Source organism: Salmo salar, chromosome ssa09 (genome assembly GCF_905237065.1).
Source record: "Salmo salar chromosome ssa09, Ssal_v3.1, whole genome shotgun sequence".
Taxonomy (NCBI): domain Eukaryota; kingdom Metazoa; phylum Chordata; class Actinopteri; order Salmoniformes; family Salmonidae; genus Salmo; species Salmo salar.
The window spans coordinates 55443933-55462258 of NC_059450.1; the positions used below are offsets into that span (position 1 = coordinate 55443933).

At 42.5% G+C, this 18326-nt stretch overlaps 1 pseudogene; it reads left to right on the forward strand.

Annotated features, from left to right (window-relative positions):
- The window catches only part of LOC106611494 (ATP-binding cassette sub-family C member 5-like), a 44985-nt pseudogene extending 31433 nt beyond the window's left edge, over positions 1-13552 (forward strand).
- Positions 13553-18326: the final 4774 nt, after the last annotated feature.

The following is an 18326-nucleotide window of genomic DNA, read 5'->3' on the forward strand; positions in this document are numbered from 1 at the left end:
ATTCAGCTGCCTCTAATTGGGAACCATACAACCCAGCCACATAGAAAATCAGTGACTAGAACACCCCCCTAGTCATGCTCTGACCTAAACACCATAGAGAATAGAGGGCTCTCTATGGTCAGGGCGTGACATAGTTGTTGTTTTCTCTCTCCCTCTCTGTATCTCTTTCTATCTCCCTTTTTCTCTCGATCTCTTTGTCTATCTCTCTCTCCCTCTCCATCCACAGTGGACGTCCGTCTGGCCATGCGTGCTGAGATGCTGCTCCAGAACTTGACCATGGTGCTTTTATGCCTGGCCATGGTGTGCATCATATTCCCCTGGTTCCTGCTCTCCCTCTTGCCCCTGGAAGCTTTCCTCCTCATTGTCAACCGCGTCTCCAGGTCAGGCTCCAACCAATCAATTTAGACGAGCGGGATTATGTTGGCTGTATGTGTGTGAGTGTGCATGCCTACGTGTGTTGATTAAAATATAAGAAGTGTAGAGATGGATTAGGGTTCTGTAGGTCTTTTGGGTAATATACAAAATCAGTGGGAAAAGAATCATGTTTGATTCACAAGATAGAAAAATTGCAGCTTTTGGGGAAACACCCAAACAAAAAGGTCGTTTTTCCCCTGTATGGGTCACATCTAGCGTGATGAAATAAATGCGAAAAAGTAAATGTGATGAAATGGCGTGCAGTCACAACTCAACAACTTCTTTGATTTGATATTCAATATTTGATATTCAACGTGACTCATCTGAATCTCATCAAACCGGTTACCTCGTTTAAAAGCAAACCCAAAAAGCACCCTATTCCCTATATAGTGCACTACCTATGACCAAGGCCCACACTATATAGGGAATAGTGTGCCATTTGGGACACGAATCCTTTGTTGATGTGGTTTACTTTGCCAGTTGGTATCGATAGATGAAGGTACCATCTGCATAAACATGTTTGTGTAGGAAACCTCAGAACAAGGACAAGTGTCATGTTGTTTCATGCTCTGTCCTATTCCTGCACTTTATGAGAAAAAGGGATGATTCATTTATGGACAGATTTGTTATTCACATGTGCAGCCAATCCTATCTATGGACCTAAAAGTAGAACTCCACCTCTCCTTTGTCAATAAACCCCTCTCTCGCGCGTCGTGGTAGTGTGGGTGTGCGGCTCATAAAATCAGAAATGATTCTAGCGGAGCCCAGAAATGGCCCGAGCTGTGCCAGGAAATGGTTGTCCTGGGCAGAATTATACTCTGACTCCCTGTGTCCTCTCATCATATCATAGTCCACTAACCTGTCAGATAACTACACCGTCATTGGAGTTACAGTTGAAGTCGGAGGTTTACATGCACTTCGGTTGGAGTCATTAAAACTCGTTTTTCAACCCCCCCAATTTCAAGGCCTACCTTCAAACTCAGTGCCTCTTTGCTTGACATCATGGGAAAATCAAAAGATATCAGCCAAGACCTCAGAAAAAGAATTGTAGATCTCCACAAGTCTGGTTAATCCTTGGGAGCAATTTCCAAACGCCTGAAGCTACCACGTTCCTCTGTACAAACAATTGTACGCAAGTATAAACACCATGGGACCATGCAGCCGTCATACTGCTCAGGAAGGAGACGCGTTCTGTCTCCTAGAGATGAACGTACTTTGGTGCGTTAAGTGCAAATCAATCCCAGGACAGGAGCAAAGGACCTTGTGAAGATGCTGGAGGAAACAGGAACAAATGTATCTATATCCACAGTAAAACGAGTCCTATATCGACATAACCTGAAAGACTGCTCAGCAAGGAAGAAGCCACTGCTCCAAAACTGCCATACAAAAGCCAGACTATGGTTTGCAACTGCACATGGGACAAAGATCGTACTTTTTGGAGAAATGTCCTCTGGTCTGATGAAACAAAAATAGAACTGTTTGGCCATAATGACCATCATTATGTTTGCAGGGAAAAGGGGGAGGCTTGCAAGCCGAAGAACACCATCCCAACCGGTAAGCACGGGGGTGGCAGCATCATGTTGTGGGGGTGCTTTGCTGCAGGAGGGACTGATGCACTTCACAAAATATATGGCATCATGAGGGGGGACAATTATGTAGATATATTGAAGCAACATCTCAAGACATCAGTCAGGAAGTTAAAGCCTGGTCGCAAATGGGTCTTCCAAATGGACAATGACCCCAAGCATACTCCAAAGTTGTGGAAAAATGGCTTAAGGACAACAAAGTCAAGGTATTGGAGTGGCCATCACAAAGCCTTGACGTCAATGCTATAGAACATTTGTGGGCAGAACTGAAAAAGCGTGTGCGAGCAAGGAGGCCTACAAACCTGACTCAGTTACACCAGCTCTGTCAGGAGGAATGGGCCAAAATTCACCCAACTTATTGTGGGAAGCTTGTGGAAGGCTACCCAAATGTTTGACCCAAGTTAAACAATTTAAAGGCAATGCTACCAAATACTAATTGAGTGTATGTAAACTTCTGACCCACTGGGAATGTGATGAAAGAAATAAAAGCTGAAATAAATCATTCTCTCGACTGTTATTCTGACATTTCACATTCTTAAAATAAAGTGGTGATCCTGACTGACCTAAGAAAGGGCATTTTTACTAGGATTAAATATCAGGAATTGTGAAAAACTGAGTTTAAATGTATTTGGCTAAGGTGTATGTAAACTTCCGACTTCAACTGTATAATGCAGTGTTTCTCAATCCTTTCCTTGATCCCCATCCCTAGATACTTCACAAGGCTGTTGTAGAAAAAAGTGTGTTTTGTGCTCAAACATTGTTGGCTGGGAGTCACAGTGTAGAGATTCGAGAAATGCTGAGTGAATGTACTTTTTTTTACCATCCTTAAAGTGGTGCTCTGTTATGTTTATATGTAATAGACTTGACGTTCCACTTCCTGTTTGTCTGACTAGGGTTCTGATTCGTGAACTGAAGGTCTAAAGAACATCAGCCAATCACCTTTCACCTCGCACATCACCAGCAGTCTCCAGGGGCTGTCCACCACTCACGCCTATGGCAGAGGAGATTACTTTTTGAACAGGTGAGAACAGAATTGGCAAGACAAAAGATTTATGTGCCTTTGAACGGGGTATGGTAGTAGGTGCCAGGCACACCGGTGGGTGTCAAGAACTACGACGCTGCTGGGGTTTTCACAATCAATAGTTTCCTTAGTGTATCAAAAATGTTTCCACCACCAGAAGAACATCCAGCCAACTTGAAACAACTGTAGGAAGAATTGGAGTCAACATGGGCCATCATCCCTGTGGAACACTTTCGACACTTTGTAGAGTCCATGCTCTGACTAATTAAAGCTGTTCTGAGGGCAACTCAATATTAGGAAGGTGTTCCTAATGTTTTGTATACTCAGTGTATAGTGTTCATAGGAAGACATGTCCTTTATCTGTCATTAGAGGTAAACTAATATATAACGTTTAAAGTTAGACACTTAATTTATCTCTCACTAACAGTACACTAATATATAGCGTTGCTAGGAAGACACTTCCTTTGTCTGTCATGGGACGTGTGTTCAAACACTGTTGAGACATTTGTTTTGACAGTTCATTTCCAATGAGCTTAGCCCACCAGAAGTCTACCAAATGGCACAATTAATAATGAGTTAACGTCCCTAAGTAACATTTCCTGGAGTTTGAGTTAAGTAGCATTTAATTTCTGCTGAGCTAATGTGGGTACTGGGCAGCCTCTATCATACAAGTTGGTTAGGGAAGCCAGCCTCCCATTGAAACCCATGTGTGCCAGGCAGGCTTATAGGTGAGGAGAGTAGAAGCCTGGCTAGCACAGCACATATGTCCAGGTTACCAGCCCCTTAAAGGGATACATCGGAATTTTGGCAATGGGGCCCTTTATCTACTCCTCCAAAGTCAGATGAACGCGTGGATACAATTTTTTTGAAGGAATTTCCTCGCAATGATGCTAGTTAGAATTGGCTCGCGAAACTACCTCTAACTTCCTTCATACTAGACACAGAGACATAAAAATGATCTTTGCCAAAATCCCGAAGTATCCCTTTAATGCATGTGTTCTTGGTTCAACATGTTTGGCCTGGCCTCCCTCGACTCTCACCAAGTCCCTTGTTATTGGCCCTTTGACTCTCACCAAGTCTGCTATTTGCCCGTTGACTGACTAAGTCTGTTATTGGTCTGTTGACTTCCACGAAGTCTGTTATTAGTCTGTTGACTGTCACTAACCGTTCTTAGTGGTTTAACGCTGTGTATCTCAGGTACCAGGCTTTACTGGACACCAACCAGGCCTCCCACTACCTGTTTAGCTGTGCTATGCGCTGGCTGGCTGTACGACTGGACCTGATCAGCATGACTCTCATCACCACCGTAGCCCTGCTCATCGTTTTCATGCACAATCAGAACCCCTCCAGCCTACGCAGGCTTGGCTATATTCTACGCCGTGCAGGTACACATACACACGCATGGACGTACACACACGCAAATGCACACACATGTAAACATGCACACACAATGTTAGAGTTTATCTTTGCTATGGTTTAATTATTTTGACTGCCCCTTTAATGGAAAGGTTTTTATGAAGGCTTTTTGATGTCTAATTTATAATTTCACTGTGGGATTACTACAGGCGTGGGAAGGAGCTCCCTCTTAGGGAACTATGAATTGAAATTGATTGAGCTGAATGGAGAAGTATAGCCTTATCAGCATATCTGTCTATAGGGGTCGTAAAGGTTTATGGTTTGTGCTGCTCATTCATTCATAGGGTATCATTGCAAACTGGGATGAACACGAGTGTTGACGTGGGTCTAGGTTGATTAATCATTGACTTATCGCTTCTCTTGCTTTCATCTCTATCTCCCTCTCTGTCTCTCTCCTTCAGCTGACTGGTCTTTTTCAGTTCACTGTGAGGCTGCTGTCAGAGACTGAGGCTCACTTCACATCAGTGGAGAGGATCTATCATTATATAAAGGTAGGTAGGTAGGTAGGTAGGTAGGTAGGTAGGTAGGTAGGTAGGCCTAATGACACCAGGGAGTGCTGCCAACAGTCGGGGGAAGGTTGTTGATTGGCTGAATCGAAAGTACACACATGCTGAGTCTGACACAAACACACGCCTATAGATTTAAGGCAGGACACAAGCACAGATGAAGCAACAACACACACACTTACACAGAGACAGCATACTCGCAAGCAGGCACACACGCACAATACACATTCCTGCGCACGGTGCACCAACACAACATCCCAATAACACAATGACATCCCAGCAGGAAGCAGGTATAGAACCCAGTGTGTGGTCCTTCACACATCACAGCACATGACAGGACCTGTTTCACACCACCCATCAAACCATAAACCTTTTCTTAAAGCGCCAACAAGCTTTTGGAGATCTATAAATATTTTCTGTTAAAAAGGAGGTGGCTTCGCTTCTTGGGATTGGAGCTGCAGAGATCAACACTCAAGCACCAGTGATTTGGTAAATAAAAAAGTGGTCAGATGAAGCAGATGCTAAACTACAGGACTGTTTTGCTAGCACAGACTGGAATATGTTCTGGGATTCTTCCGATGGCATTGAGGAGTACACCACATCAGTCACTGGCCTCATCAATAAGTGCATCGATGACATCGTCCCCACAGTGACTCTACGTACATACCCCAACCAGAAGTCATGGATTACAGGCAACATCCGCACTGAGCTAAAGGGTAGAGCTGCCGCTTTCAAGAAGCGGGACTCTAACCCGGAAGCTTATAAGAAGTCCCACTATGCCCTCCGACGAACCATCAAACAGGCAAAGCGTCAATACAGGACCTAGATTGAATTGTACTACACCGGCTCTGACGCTCAACGGATGTGGCAGAGCTTGGAAAATATTTCAGACTACAAAGGGAAGCACAGCTAAATTACTTCTATGCTCGCTTCGAGGCAAGTAACACTGAAACATGCATGAGAGCATCAGCTGTTCCGGATGACTGTGATCACGCTCTCCGTAGCCGATGTGAGTAAGACCTTTGAACAGGTCAACATTCAGGGCCAGACAGATTACCAGGCTGTGTACACCGAGCATGCGCTGACCAACTGGCAAGTGTCTTCACTGACATTTTCAAACTGTCTCTGACTGAGTCTGTAATACCAACATGTTTCAAGCAGACCACCATAGTCCCTGTGCGCAAGAACACTAAGGCAACCTGCCAAAATGACTACCAACCCGTAGCACTCACGTCTGTATCCATGAAGTGCTTTGAAAGACTGGTTATGGCTCACATCAACACCATTATCCCAGAAACCCTTGACCCACTCCAATTTGCATACCGTCTCAGCAGATCCACAGAAGATGCAATCTCTATTGCACTCCACACTGCCCTTTCCCACCTGGACAAAAGGAACTCCTATGTGAGAATGCTATTAATTGACTACAGCTCAGTGTTCAACACCACAATGCCCTCAAAGCTCATCACTAAGCTAAGGACCCTGGGACTAAACACCTCCCTCTGCAACTGGATCCTGGACTTCCTGACGGGCCGCCCCCAGGTGGTAAGGGTAGGTAACAACACATCCGCCACGCTGATCCTCGACATGGGGGCCCCTCAGTGGTGCGTGCTCAGTTCCCTAATGTACTCCCTGTTCACTCATGACTGCATGGCCAGGCATAACTCCAACACCATCATCAAGTTTGCAGGTTGACACAACAGTGGTAGGCCTGATCACCGACAACGATGAGACAGCCTATAGGGAGGAGGTCAGAGACCTGGCCGTGTGGTGCCAGGACAAAAACCTCTCCCTCAACGTGATCAAGACAAAGGAGATGATTGTGGACTACAGGAAATGGAGGACCGAGCATGCCCCCATTCTCATCGACTGGGCTGTAGTGGAGCAGGTTGAGAGCTTCAAGTTCCTTGGTGTCCACATCACCAACAACTATCATGGTCCAAACACCCTAAGACAGTTGTGAAGAAGGCATGACAAAGCCTATTCCCCCTCAGGAGACTGAAAAGATTTGGCCTGGATTCTCACCTCCTCAAAAGGTTCTACAGCTGCACCGTCAAGAGCATCTTGATTGGTTGCATCACTGCCTGGTATGGCAACTGCTCGGCCTCCGACCGCAAGGCACTACAGAGGGTAGTGTGTACGTCCCAGTACATCACTGGGGCCAAGCTTCCTGCCATCCAGGACCTCTATACCAGGCGGTGTCAGAGGAAGGCCCTAAAAATTGTCAAAGACTCCAGCCACCCTAGTCATAGACTGTTCTCTCTGCTATCGCACGCCAAGTGGTACTGCAGCGCCAAGTCTAGGTCCAAAAGGCTTCTTAACAGCTTCTACCACTGAACAGCTAATCAAAGGGGTCCCCAGACTCCTCTTTTACGCTGCTGATACCCTCTATTTATTATCTATGCATAGTCACTTTAACTCTACCTACATGTACATATTACCTCGACTAACCGGTTCCACCGCACATTGACTCTGTCCTGCTGCCCCTGCATATAGCCTCGCTATTGTTATTTTACTGCTGCTGTTTGATTATTTGTTACTTTTATTTTCTATTTTTTACTGAACACTTGTTTTTCTTAACTTCTTAAAGCATTGTTGGTTAAGGGCTTGTAAGTAAGCATTTCACTGTAAGGTCTACACCTGTTGTATTCGGCGCATGTGACAAATAAAATGTTGTTTGATATTGGATTTAAAGAATTCTGTCAGACCTTGGAGGGCGAGGCACCGAGACAGATCAGTGGGCTATCCTCTCCTGCTCCCTGCTGGCCAGATAAGGGACAGATCTCCTTCCAGGATGTGGAGATGTGTTACCAGGACAACCTGCCACTGGAGCTCAAGAAGCTCTCCTTTAACATCCTGCCAGAGGAGACCATCGGCATTGTGGGTTGCACAGGCTCAGGTACTTACCAGGTACTCAGGTACTCAGGTACTTACCTTTATTCCCATGTATCATTTTACATCAGTAATGTTTCATTTTATAGTCCTATTTCCACTGGTGTTTACCTGGTATTTACTAAGAAATAATGTAATAACGATGGTGTCGAATTGATTGTATTGGTGTTTATTTTTGAATGATTCTCATAGAAACAAAGAAGTAATCATTATCCAGTTAACCACATCAACATGTGAAGATTACAGTTATCATGTATCTGAACTAATCATAGGTATGCTGAGTAGTTCACTCACAACCCTGTTACTATCTATCCAGGGAAGTCCTCACTGGGCGTATCTCTCTTCAGACTGGTGGAGCTGACTGGGGGCTCAATCACCATCGACTGCATCAACATTGCCCAGATAGGATTGGATGACCTGAGAAGCAAGCTGTCAATCATTCCCCAGGAGCCCGTTCTCTTCATTGGCACAATCAGGTATGTATGATTTACCAAAATTTCCCCTAGGTACAGATCTAGGATCAGCTTCCCCTCACCCAATCCTAACCTTAACCATTAGTGGGAAAATGTACTGACCCCAGATCAGTGTCTGATTCTTTATTCTTATTTTGTCTTACAAAATAGGTCCAATCTGGACTCATGGAATCAATACTCAGATGCCCAGATCTGGGATACACATATAACAGGGATGGTAAGTAGGGATAGATGGTCAATGGAAACATAAATAGAGTGATTCAGTTTGACCCCAAATATAATGATAAATGTCTGTTTAAAAATTTAAAGTAGTCTTTGTTTAGTTTTTTTAAGTTTTTTTTATTATTTATTACAAAAAACACAAGGAAGAGGTAACATTAAAGTATTAGAACATGAAGGACAAACAATACAGCATCAAGACACTATCAAACATGTATCAGTCTTTCCACAACAGAGCCATCCTTATGATTGAAGGTGCATGTGCATGATAGTGATATAAAATATATGTCATAGTTTCCTTTTTCATGATCACAACCTTGTAAAACCCGAACCCTCCAAGATCCCCCCACAGTTCCCCAATAGCTGTCCCTCAAGCAATTCAAGAACCCTCCCACAGTCCCCCCTCGGAAGAAAAAAATAATAATAATAAAATGAATTCCATTCCCCACCCCCAAGAACCCCCCAATGCACCAACAACCATGAGAATGAATTCAAGAGAAAAAAAGGAAAAGACAGAAGAAAACAGCAACCAACAATGCAATTTTTTTTTTACAAAATAATAAATTTAAAACAAAGGCCATCAAGGGCAACTGAAATCATAACAGCAATGCCTACTTTATATGTTTGTGTGCATGTCTGGCACTATTACATGTATGTGTGTGTTCTTGTATGTGTTTATTTGAATGAGAGTGTGTGTAAATGCATGTGTACAAACACCTGCACGGCATCAGCCTCAGGCAAACCGGCATTAGTTGTAAAAACACTGCCACTTAGTGTCATTCAAATGTACTTTTATTATGTTTTATTTTGACTTTTTTTCTCCTTTATCTTTTGACCATCATTCTCTCTCTCACACAGCAACTCCACTCCCACTTGTCTCCAATTCCACATACCAACCCTCAGCTTCCCTCAGCCCATCCCATCTATATCTGCTGGCCGCCCACTTTGTGTTTCTACGCAACACATATCTTTCAACTATGCTATGATGTTTAACGTACAATTTCAATCTATCTAATCGAATAGAATCTACAGATTGCGTGTTGAAGATAAATACTTTTACTAAGAGTATTAGTATATTAGTAATTGACTGACCCGGTCTCTCCAGATCTCCTAACAGTACTATTTCTAGGGTTAATTTTAGATCAATGCTATGCATTTTCAGCCATTCCTGAACCTGAGACCAGAAACAGGCTACCTGAGGGCAATACCAAAATAAATGGTCTATTGATTCTGTCTCCTCACAACAAAATCTGCAGAGCTTCGATGATTTTATGCGCCAAATATTCAACATTTTGTTGGTGGCAAGAATTCTATATAATAATTTTAGCTGAAAAGCACAAAGTCTTGAATCTTGCGTTGTTTTATATATCAACTCGTACACCCTGTACCATGGAATCGGTACATCAAAAATCTCTTCCCAACTATTTTGCAATCTGTATGGCACAGTTGTCAACATCCTGGTCCTCAAATGAAACTGGTATACTTTCCTATTTCTGCTATTTTTATTCCTCCGCCAGTTTTGATCCTTTATATTGGGCAGACAGACCAGTTCCCTACCTCCTCCCGATGCCACCCGCCTCCTCCATTTTTGGGGCAATGCTGTAATCAATTGGTTGTACTCTTGGATTGAGCAGACCTTCCCGTACAATTCTGATAACTCCTTGAAGGACATAACTCTACCATTACAATTTACAATATCATTTAAGAACAAAATACCCTTTTCAAACATCTTTCCCATAAATACAGGTATTTTATCAACCAGCACATTTGAGTTCAGCCATAATATTTGTTGTAATATTTGTTCTATCTTTTCAGGGGGATGAAATTAAAATTGTAGCCAGCTCTGCAATGTTTGTTTGAAAAAGACAGATACTTTGAAAAAAGTATCATTTTCAATTAATCGAAAATGAGACATGGCAATCCTAACAAAGGCAAAAAGGCCATTTTTAAACAATGGATGAGCTTTTGTTATTAATCTAGTAGTCTTTATGTTGGCATCATAGTATATATGCATTGCCTTATACATCTTCAGATAAAGTGTTTTTACTGCTGAGAGTAATTGATAACAAATCCTAGACCTGTTTAAGATTAAATATCCCCTCTAGAGATGTTTGAACAGTTGAAAAACGATATCAGTGGATTGTGTTTTGACTCCATTTTGTCTACCATCATATTCAGATCAGCCAACTGCACCATTCCCTCCAGTCTGAGGTGACAGAAAACGGAGCTAACTTCTCAGTAGGAGAGGGACAACTACTGTGTGTGGCAAGAGCACTGCTTAGACACAGCAAGGTAAACGCACGCACACACACTAGTGTCACGTCTCTTTCTCTCCACACCACACACACACACACAGTACAATAGATGAGGGCAGTTAGATTTATTTTATTTTATGTTACCACATAGGAAAGCTTGTGTGCCTCACATCCTACTTTTTGAGGTTGTCACATAAGAACATTGAGAATGTAAGGCAGCAACTTCCCAAAGGCGTAACATTGCCACCACATGGCTTCTATTGTTATTTCACTTTGATTCTGTAGAATGCAGTTGGAAATACAAACAACTGAGGATGACAAGACATAGCATTTAGGGACTAGTCTTAAATTAGTTATAACACTCCTTAAGATTATAATATTTATGTCCATATTCAAAGAACCAACACTGTTTTTCCATTCTTTACAATATTACAACTTCCTTATTCTACCAACCTTAGTGATTGAACCATTTTCTGCAAAGTGTGCTTAAATGTGACATGTGTTGGGGGTTGCCAGATCTTGCTGTTGGACGAGGCGATGGCAGCCATTGACACAGAGACAGGCCTGCTGATTCAGGAGACCATCCATGAGTCATTCAGCAGCTGAACCACGCTGATCATCGCCCATCGCCTCAATACTGTGAGGAACTGTAACAGGATCATGGTGTTGGACCAGGGACAGGTGGGTCTTCTGCACCATAGAAATATACAATGTCTTAAATGGCACCCTATTCCCTATGTAGTGCACTACTTTTGACCAGGGCCTATAGGGTTCTGGTCAAAAGTAGCTCAAATCTATTGAATCATATGAAAGGTGGGCTAATATACTAAACAAAATATTTGATATACTACAGTATACTTAAGGGCACATTTCTGTTGTGAGTCAAAGTACTTGTTGGTCATAAAATACTTTATTTATTTTCTTAATTCCATAACAGATGTTGGAGTTCGACACCCCTGCTGCCCTGCTGGCAGACGTCAACTCCAGATTCCGGGCCATGTTCGAGGCATTTGACGGCAAGCTCAGTAACCCCAGTCAAATGGGTACAAAGGAGCTCTTATAAAACAGGCAATGCAGCAGAGGACCTCACTTGCACAAACTTTGAAGATGAACATCTCAATCTTTCCATGAAGCGAGGAAGATGTTATTTTAAAGGGCAATAGTAGAGGTTCTTACAATTGCTGCTAAATCTAGAGAAGTCTGTTGATATCAAAAATCAATGATGGCTTCATGACAAATATGACAATGTTCCAAAAGATGCATCAAAGATGTGGATCTAAGGAAAGTTGGGAGTGTCATACCTGCTGACCTTTGCTGCTGTGTGGAAAGAGAAAATTTCTCTGAGGCCAAAAAAGCAAGTGCAAACAAAGGGGAACATAGCCATGACACTACAGTGACACTTTAAATTCCATGATAATGTTGCTTCACCCTCTCTCTACAGGGCTATCAATGAGACTCGGAAGATAACATTCTATATGTGTTTTACTGATATAATTAGAAGGAAACCTACAGGTAAGTGCCAAAATAAAGGAAACACTAACTTTAAGTGTCTAGGGCCACCACAAGCCGGCAGAACAGCTTCAGTGCACCTTGGCATAGATTTTAAGTGTTGGAACTCTATCGGAGGGATGCGACACCATGCTTCCTCAAGAAATTCCATCATTTGGAGTTTTGTTGATGGTGGTGGAAAATGCTGTCTCACGCGCCGCACCAGAATCTCCAATAAGTGTTCAATTGCTCGACTTTGCTTTTTTTATGGGTATTTTTATGTTACTTATTACTTTGTTTGCTCTGAATGTTTGTGCAATTTCCTATTACCAACAATTACTTCTGGATCATGAATCAGAAGCTACACACTTCAACCTCCCAGATATGGCTTACTACATTCGCTCCTTTGTTCCCCACACAGCAGGCTTACCTGTTGCTGCTGACCAAGATGACCGAAGGCAATGCCGGTGAGGAAGTAAAGGGCGACTCCAAGGGGTATGCTTCCTCGTTAAGAATTCCTGGTGTAACGAAGTTGAAAACTTCTCGAGCTCCTTTTACCCCGACCTGGAGTTTCCGATGCTAAAATACTGACCCCGCTATATGCTGAGGGAATTCACTTGTGTCATTAACACTGCTGCGTATGTCCTGCCATAAGCAAATACCAAGGCGGTACTCAGCGAACTGTAGAAGAACATTAGCCAGCAAGAATCCTCTCATCCGGGAAGCAGTCTTTATTGTCGCGGGTGATTTTAACCAATTACGTATAAAACAAATATTTTTCTTCTGACATCTTCAACCTGTTCCAGGCCGTAGTCCCCACCTGCTTCAAGGATACCACCATCGTCCCAGTGCCCAAGAAAAACAAAGTGATTTGCCCAAATTACTATCGCCCGTCGCACTCACCCCAGTCAACATAAAGTGCTTTGAGGCTAGTCATGGCCCACATCTTGGCCAGCATGCCAGGCACACTTGACCCACTCCAATTTGCCTACTGCTCCAACAGATCCACAGAAGATGCCATCCAGGACATCTACTTGAAATGGTGCCTGAGGAAGGCTCGCAGCATCATCAAGTACCCCACACACCCCAGCCACTCCCTTACCAGATGATATCAGAGCAACATATCAGAGACAGTTTCTATCTACAGTGCCTTCAGAAAGTATTTATTCCCTTTGACTTATTCCACATTTTGCTGTGTAACAACCTGAATTCCAAATTGATTCAAAATATTTATTTTCTCAGCAATCTACAACAACGACAAAGTGAAAACACGTTTTTAGAAATGTTTGCAAATGTATTGAAAATAAAATACAGCAATATCTCATTTACATATGTATTCACACCTCTTGGTCAATACTTTGTATAAGCACCTTTGGCAGCGATTAGAGCTTTGAGTCTTTCTGGGTAATTCTCTTAAGAGCTTTCCACACCTGGATTGTGCAACATTTTTATATTATTATTTTCAAAATTCTTCAAGCTCTGTCGGATTGGTTGTACACAACCATTTTCAGGCCTTGCCATAGATTTTCAAGTAGATTTAAGTCAAAACTGTTACTCGGTCACTCAGGAACGTTTACTGTCTTCTTGGTAAGCAACTCCAGTGTAGATTTGGCAATGTTTTAGGTTATTGTCCTGCTGAAAGGTGAATAATCTCTCAGTTTCTGGTGGAAAGTGGACTGAACCAGGTTTTCCTTTAGTATTTTCCCTGCTCAGCACCATTCCGTTTCTTTTTTATCCTGAAAAACTCCCCAGTCCTTAACAATTACAAGCATACTCATAACATGATGCAGCCACCACTATGCTTGAAAATATGGGCAGTGGTACTCCGTAATGTATTGGATTTGACCCAAACATAACACTTTGACAAAGAAATTCACTTTTATGTCCTGAACACACATTTTTTTGCAGAATTACTTTACTGCCTTGTTGTAAACAGGATGCATGTGTTGGAATATTTTTATTCTGTACAGGGTTCCTTATTTTCACTCAGTCAATTAGATTAGTATTGTGGAGTAACTATAATGTTGTTGATCCATCCTCAGTTTTCTACTGTAACTGTTTTAAAGTCACCATTGGCCTCATGGTGAAATCCCAGAGCGGTTTCCTTCCTCTCCGGCAACTAAGGAATTAAACCATCCAAAGTGTAATTAATAACTTCACCATGCTTAAAGGGATATTCAATGTCTGCTTTTTGTAACATTATCCCATCTACTAATAGGTCCCCTTCTTTGCGAGGCATTGGAAAACCTCCTTGGTCTTTGTCGTTGAATCGGTTTTTAAATTTCACTGCTTGACTGAGGGACCTTACAATCATCTTTAAGTGTGGGCTACAGAGATCAGGTAGTCATTCAAAAATCATGTTAAACACTATTATTGCACACAGAGTGAGTCCATGCAACCTTTTAAGCACATTTTTACTCCTGAACTTATTTAGGCTTACCATAACAATGGGGTTGAATCCTTATTGACTCAAGACATTTCAGCTTTTCATTTTGTTATTCATTTGTAAACATTTCTAAAAACATTATTCCACTTTGACATTATGGGATGTTGTGTGTAGGCCAGTGACACAAAAAATCTAATGTAATCCATTCAAAATTCTGGCTATAACACAGCAAAACGTGGAAAAAGTCAAGGGGTGTGAATAATTTCTGAAGGCACTGTACAAGCCAACTGCTGCTACCAGACTTTTATTATGATGGCTAGATAATGCAACATTTAAAAACTTTCCCCCGAATCTCCCCTTGCCAAAACACGTGTAAATATTTCACTATAAATTGTGCCTTCCTGTATTATACATATAATAATGCTAAAATGTTTCTTATATTCTACATTTACATTGTTTGTATTTTGATATTTTATTATTTCTTATTTTTTGTTGCATTGTTGAAGGAACCTGAAAGTAAGCATTTAGTTGGACGGTGTATACCAGGGATAGGCAACTCCACTCCTCGGGGGCCTGATTGGTGTCACACTTTTGCCCCAGCCCCAGCTAACACACCTTACACCAATAATCAACTAATCATGATCTTCAGTTTTGAACGCAATTCATTTCAATCAGCTGTGTTTTCTGGGGATGGGGGAAAAGTGACACCACTCTGACCCCCGAGGACTGGAGTTTCCCATCCCTGGTGTACAATGTCTTTGGAAATATTCAGACCCCTTGACTTTTTCCACATTTTGATACATTAGACTTATTCTAAAATGTATTAAATAAATAAAAAATCCTCAGCAATCTACACACAATACCCTATAATAACAAAGCAAAAAAAGAAATACAGTGGGGCAAAAAAGTATTTAGTCAGCCACCAATTGTGCAAGTTCTCCCACTTAAAAAGATGAGAAGCCTGTAATTTTCTTCATAGGTACACTTCAGCTATGACAGACAAAATGCGAGAGAAAAAAATCCAGAAAATCACATTGTAGGATTTTTTTATGAATTTATTTGCAAATTATGGTGGAAAATAAGTATTTGATCAATAACAAAAGTTTATCTCAATACTTTGTTATATACCCTTTGTTGGCAATGACACAGGTCAAAAGTCTTCACAAGATTTTCACACACTGTTGCTGGTATTTTGGCCAATTCCTCTATGCAGATCTCCTCTAGAGCAGTGATGTTTTGGGGCTGTCTCTGGGCAACACGGACTTTCAACTCCCTCCAAAGATTTTCTATGGGGTTGAGATCTGGAGACTGGCTAGGCCACTCCAAGCCCTTGAAATGCTTCTTACGAAGCCACTCCTTCATTGCACGGGCGGTCTGTTTGGGATCATTGTCATGCTGAAAGACCCAGCCACGTTTCATCTTCAATGCCCTTGCTGATGGAAGGAGGTTTTCACTCAAAATCTCACGATACATGGCCCCATTAATTCTTTCCTTTACACGGATCAGTCGTCCTGGTCCCTTTGCAGAAAAACAGCCCCAAAGCATGATGTTATCACCCCCATGCTTCACAGTAGGTATGGTGTTCTTTGGATGCAACTCAGCATTCTTTGTCCTCCAAACACGACGAGTTGAGTTTTTACCAAAAGGTTCTATATTGGTTTCATCTGACCATATGACATTCTCCCAAACCTCTTCTGGATCATCCAAATGCTCTCTAGCAAACTTCAGACGGGCCTGGACATGTACTGGCTTAAGCAGGGGGACACGTCTGGCACTGCAGGATTTGAGTCCCTGGCGGCGTAGTGTGTTACTGATGGTAGGCTTTGTTACTTTGGTCCCAGCTCTCTGCAGGTCATTCACTAGGTCCCCCCGTGTGCTTCTGGGATTTTTGCTCACCATTCTTGTGATCATTTTGACCCCACGGGGTGAGATCTTGCGTGGAGCCCCAGATCGAGGGAGATTATCAGTGGTCTTGTATGTCTTCCATTTCCTAATAATTGCTCCCACAGTTGATTTCTTCAAACCAAGCTGCTTACCTATTGCAGATTCAGTCTTCCCAGCCTGGTGCAGGTCTACAATTTTGTTTCTGGTGTCCTTTAACAGCTCTTTGGTCTTGGCCATAGTGGAGTTTGAAGTGTGACTGTTTGAGGTTGTGGACAGGTGTCTTTTATACTGATAACAAGTTCAAACAGGTGCCATTAATACAGGTAACGAGTGGAGGACAGAGGAGCCTCTTAAAGAAGAAGTTACAGGTCTGTGAGAGCCAGAAATCTTGCTTGTTTGTTGGTGACCAAATACTTATTTTCCACCATAATTTGCAAATAAATTCATTAAAAAAATCCTACAATGTGAAAATTACAGGCCTCTCTCATCTTTTTAAGTGGGAGAACTTGCACAATTGGTGGCTGACTAAATACTTTTTTGCCCCACTGTACCTTATTTTACATAACAATTCAGACCCTTTGGTATGAGACTCGAAATTGAGCTCTGGTGCATCCTGTTTCCATTGGTCATCCTTGAGGTGTTTATACAACTTGATTGGAGTCCACCTGTGGAAAATTCAATTGATTGGACCTGATTTGGGAAAGGCACACACAGGTCTATATAATGTCCCACAGTTGACAGTGCATGTCAGAGCAAAAACCAAGCCATGAGGTCGAAGGAATTGTCCGTAGAGCGCCGAGACAGGATTGTGTCGAGGCACAGATCTGGGGCATCGAAGGTCCCCAAGAACACAGTAGCCTCTATCATTCTTAAATGGAAGAAGTTTAGAACCACCAACACTTCCTGGAGCTGGCTGCCTGGCCAAAATGAGCCATCAGGGGAGAAGGGCTTTGGTCACTCTGACAGAGCTCTAGAGTTCCACTGTGGAGATTGGAGAACCTTCCAGAAGGACAACCATCTCTGCAGATCTCCACCAATTAGGCCTTTATGGTAGAGTGGCCAGACGTAAGCCAGTCCTCAGTAAAAGGCACGACAGCCCGCTTGGATTTTGCCAAAAGGCACCTTAAGGACTCTGACCACGAGAAACAAGATTCTCTGGTCTGATGAAACCAAGATTGAACTCTTTGGCCTGAATGCCAAGCATCACATCTGGAGGAAACCTGGCACTATCCCTACGGTGAAGCATGGTGGTGGCAGCATCATGCTGTGGGGGTGGTTTTCAGCGGCAGGGACTGGGAGACTACTCCTGATCGAGACAAAGTATAGAGAGATCCTTGATGAAAACCTGCTCCAGAGCAAAGGTTCACCTTCCAACAGTGCAACGGCCCTAAGCACAGAGCCAAGGTAACGCAGGAGTGGCTTCGGGACAAGTCTCTGAATGTCCTTGAGTGGCCCAGCCAGAGCCTGGACTTGAACCCGATAGAAAATCTCTGGAGAGATCTGAAAATACCTGTGCAGCAACTCTCCTCATCCAACCTGACAGAGATTGATAGGATCTGCAGAGAAGAGGAGAAACTCCCCAAATACAAGTGTGCCAAGCTTGTAGCATCATACCCAAGAAGACTCAAGGCTGTTATTGCTGCCAAAGGTGATTCAACAAAGTACTGAGTAGATGGTCTGAATACTTATGTAAATATGATCTGTTTTTTATTTTTAATAAATTAGAAAACATTTCTAAAAACCTGTTTTTGCTTTGTCATTATGGGGTATTGTGTGTAGATTGATG